Below are 4,865 nucleotides of genomic sequence, written 5' to 3'. Positions count from 1 at the left end.
CACTTTTCCTTGAAGGCAAGGACAGGGCTCAGCATTCTGTCGATAATTCTCGAAGTGCAGTACCCATCTGTACAGCAAGTGCTCAATGCTAACATTGCAGGATGATCTGGCTGGATGCGGCATCTGAGATCACTCACCATATAAAGGGGTGGTGGATGGAGGGAGGAATTCAGGGAGAGCCAGAAGGAGACACTGACGTGCCTGAAGCAGTGCCTGGCATGTAGTAGGTCCAAAAACTATTTGTTGAATGAATGACTGGTGCTTCTCGCCTCACTGCCGGCCCGACAGGACAAGGACAGGGATAGAAGGAGGAGCTGCACCTCCCTTTTGGCAGCGATCCCAGGGAGACAGATGTTCACCCTCTTGAGTTGTATAATTTAAGGGACCATAGACGTGTAGTAGCAAAACACAATGGCAAATTTGTTCAAGTACCAAAGACCTCCAGCTCCCCAAGGGGGACAAATAGCAAAATAAGCTGCAGCTACTAAAAGTGAGGCAAGGTGCCCAGAGGGCACGCTTCCCTGCTCCATGGGAAGATGAGCCCCAAATGTCCTGGAGTGGCTGGGGACTGTCAGAGACCAACGGGGGCAGAGCCTAGGCCCTGAGTGCCACAGCCTGAGACCTTGAGCAGATGCTGACCTGGACATGAGCCTCCCTGGTGACTCCCATATACACATGAAACAAAACTCTCCAGGGCCTGGGGTGGATCCTGCAGGAGAGGAAAGCCCCGGACTCGAGGGCAGGATGGCCCAGGCTGCCTGTTATGGTCACTCTGGCCATTGGTAGGCTGGAATGTCCAGTGCTGGCAGCTGCGGGATGGTGAGGGCTATTGCTGTTGTCAAGAGGCGGTAGGGAGGGTCTCAAGCAGTCTGTTGCAGCATGGCTGGAGGCTGGAGAGGCTCAGAGGGCATGTCCGGAGCTACAGGACACAATCCAACCCTTTTCCTTCCTTCCCTTCCCTCACTCTGCTGCCTCTGGGCAGAGAGGGCCTCAGAAGGCACCAGGCCTCCCCTCCTCCCTCCAGCAGCCCCACTCTGGCCACCTCTGAAGGCCAAATGGTTTAGAGTTCTCTCTTCAGTTTTCAGGGACACATTGGAAAGAGGACCAGGATGGGTCAAAAAAACCCCAATGCCCCAGCTCGCAGGTGGGCAGAGGGCTGGCACGGCACATGGCTGGGAAGACCTCCCAACCTCCAGGATTTTCCCCCATTCAATCCATTCCGTTCACTTGGTGAACATCGATTGAGCTCCTGCTCTAAAGCAGGCACTGGGCTGGGCTTGGGAATAAGCAGAATGCGGTTCCTGCTCCAAACACTCATGACTGCTGGGATCCCATAATAAGCTGTGGAGGATGCCCAGAGGCTAGGGGTCTAATTCCTCCTGAGGGAGTCCTGGAAGGCTTCGTGGAGGAGGGGACACAGTCTGCTGCCTCCGAGAGGGGTGCGCAGCAGCTTGCCCGGAGAAGGACTTCCAGACAGAAGGAGGGAGGTAGCTGACGTCAGCCCAGGGTCAGGAGAATGCGGGGTGTTTCTGAGAATGAGTGGGAAGTTCAGTGTGGCAGAGGTAAGGAGGGTCTGGGGCAGGGGGTCGGGGAGAAGAGGCTGGAGGGGGAGTTGGGCTGGAGTTCAGGGCCTTCAGGAGTTCCCCTTCCAGCCTCACTTATGCCCGCTGTGGTCATCGTCACCCAAGGGCCCATCCCTGGGGTCCATAGCACCTCCTTCACTGCCCAGCGGTGATCTTCCGAGCCTTGGTTTCCTGGTTTCTGTGTGTGTGTGTGCGTGCACGTGTGTGTATGTTTTGGGGGTGGGAGTGTGTGTGCTGTCGCCTCTCTCCCGCCTCGCAGGGTTGCAGCGAAGCTTCGATGGGGTAATTCGCAAAGCTCCAACCCGCACCTCTCAGGCAAGGCCCGCCCTGGGTGCTGTGTCCACTGGCGGCCGCACGGGGGCGCTGAGGCCGCGGCTGGAAACGGAATAGCCCCTCCCGCGCGAGTCCTGGGAGCTCAGGCGGAGAGAAATGTCCATAAATTATCGGGAATATTTGTATGCGATTTCATACCTGGTGGAGTGCTTTCATATCCACCATCTCATTTAATCTCCAAGAGGCCCCCAAGAGGCCCCTGCCTTTGGCTGCCGGCAGGGCTGGCCTTTCAACCATCTCGGAAGGGAGTTGTTTATTAAACCTTAAAGGTTGTCAGCAGGCCGGGACTCTGGTCCCTGGCACTGAACTCATTTACCTGGGAAAGGATGGGGAGTCGGGTGGCGGGGTGAGTTGGTGCTTTATTTATTTATTTTTTTGAGACAGAGCCTTGCTCTCTTGCCTAGGCTGGAGTGCAGAGGTGCAATCGCTGCTCACTGCAGCCTCAACCTCTCGGGCTCAAGTGGTCCTCCTGCCTCAGCCTCCCAAGTAGCTGGGACCACAAGCATGTGGTCTTATATTCTTTCTTTCTTCCTTTCTTCCTTTCTTTCCTTTCTTTTTCTTTCTTTCTTTCTTTCTTTCTTTCTTTCTTTCTTTCTTTCTCTCTCTCTTTCTTTCTTTCTTTCCTCTTTTTTTTTAGAAATGGGGTCCCCTATGTTGCCCAGGCTGGACTCTTAACTCCTGGCCTCAAACAATCCTCCTGCCTTGGCCTCCCAAAGTACTGGGATTACAGGCATGCGCCACTGTACCCGGCCTACTGGTGTTTTTTTGGACACTGAAGATGGTGAGTTTAAAAGGATACTGGTTTCTCACTCTCCCCCTGGCCCCCAAAGAGTCTGTGAGTCCCTGAGAGGTAGACAGGTTTAACATTCTCCCTGCTGCTGAGCTAGAAGCCACGAAGAAAGGCCAGGCAGACTGGAACAGGGGTTCTCACGCCCCACATGGTTGACCTTTGTGGATGGGGTCACTTTCACTTTTTGTTTAGGGGCTGAGGCTCTTCTGAGCCTTGTGAGGATCCCAGGCCCCTACTTGGTTAATGCTAGACCCTCACAATTGTGAGAAACGAAAATGTCTCTAGACATTGCCAAATGTCCCTGGGGGAAAGCAGGGCAATGCCACTTGTGGTTGAGAGCCGCTTGACTAGAAGGCCAAAACCACAAGGACATTCTTTTTCATAATGGATATCTCTGTTCTGTGCCTATGGCCAGGTAACTCATGGGCTCAGGCTACTGTCTTATTTGCACCTAGCCTAGGGTTTCAAAGCTTTTCTGTGGATGCTGTAAGGAGGACCGCCCTGGGTACTGCCTCTGCCCGGGCTCAACGGGTGGCAAGGCGGGGTGCAGTCGGCTCTAGTTACCAGGAGCCTCATCCCTACTCTGGGAGGCAAGGCAGCTGATGTCAGCCCAGAGCGGGTGGGGACACCTTTTCCAGTGGGAAGCCTCGGGATGGGGTGGGGAGCTGGGGTGGGAGAAGGGAGGAGAGGCATGGGGCACGTCTTTAAGGTGCCTCTAGGTACCTAAGTGGTGAAGATGCACAAATAAGATCCTGTTCCTGTTCCCATCTCAAGGGACACACAGAATAGTAAGGGAGGCAGTGATGAGGTTGGGCCCTAGGTGTAGGGAGTGTTTGGAATTGTGGGACCAGATGGAGGCCATGGGGGTCTGATACAGGCTGGGGAAGGGGTGATACAGGCCAGGAAAGTCCTCCAGGAGTAACATCGATGGTGATTCACAAAGAGGAGTAGAATATTGCTTTGTCCTGAAAACCCAACACCTCCAGAGGAGCCTGCTAGAACGTGCAAACCCTCATAGCAAATAAGTTCCAGCGTGACAAGAATGAAAGAACCATCAGATTGAGTGGTATCAATCTAGGTGGTCTTCCTGGAGGAGGCAGTATGATAGGGTGGGAGGAAAACTCTTCCTGGAGGCAGGAAGTCTTAGATTCAAATTCAGTGTCTGGCTGGGAGAATTTGAATGAGTCTCCTGAGAGCTCTGAGCCTCAGTTTCTGTTGAGTATTAATTCCTGCTAGGATCCAGGCCACTGCGGCCAGTTGTGTGCAGCCTGCACAACTGTCTGCAGCTGCCCTGCTTATGAGAAACCAGAAGGCACCAAGAATAGAAAAATGCTTAGCCCAGCAGCCGGCTCTGTGGCTGTTAATTGAATGTGATTCCCAGGCAAGAGTTGCCAATGGATTTGGAGGAAAAAACCTGCAACCTGGAGGAGGCGTGGGCTGGAGTGGCAAGCAGCCCTCCTTGCCCAGACCTGTGAGGCTGGGGAGGGCCACTCCGAAAGTCCCGCACCATCTCCTCCACGGGGGGCAGAGTCAGTTTTGACAGATGACACCTCCCCAGCTCCCCTGCTTTTCCCTACTGGCCCCTTTCACTCCAAGAGCTGCTTCCTGGGTGTCCAATCTGCAAGCACAGAAAGGACAGATGAGGCCTCATCCACCAACAGTGAGAAAAATAACACTGAGGCAGAGGAGAATGCATTTTCAGCGTGAGGGACAAGCACCCCTCCTATAGATCAACATGTGCCAGGGTGAGGGGACATCAGAGTGAGAAAAAAGGGCACAGACCCTTCAAAGAGGGCTGGCCTATCGGCTTGTATATATCTTGCATTATGCGGTGGGAGAGAGGAAATCAATAGAGCTGTCAGCTGCTTCATGCATTCAGCCTCGCAGACGTCTCCTCCTCGGGATGCTCCAGACAGATGCTTCAAATTAAAAACCAGGGAGGGGGGTGCTGGGGGTGCTGGGAGACAAACACCCTGACAGGCCAGAGAGAAAGGAGGGAAGCCACTGAGGATCTGGGGAAATTAAAGTCCATAAATCACGAGCGTCCCGGGCGTGAATGACACGAGCGTCTTAGCAGTAGTGCTGGACGGGTTGTAGGTCCTTCTGCCAGGCAGAGTCCCCCAGGGGAAGGCTGGTGACCCAGTGGGCGGGCTTCTCTC

The sequence above is a fragment of the Pan paniscus genome, chromosome 19 (assembly GCF_029289425.2).
Source record: "Pan paniscus chromosome 19, NHGRI_mPanPan1-v2.0_pri, whole genome shotgun sequence".
Classification (NCBI taxonomy): Eukaryota; Metazoa; Chordata; class Mammalia; order Primates; family Hominidae; genus Pan; species Pan paniscus.
Note: the sequence above shows the minus strand (reverse complement) of the source record.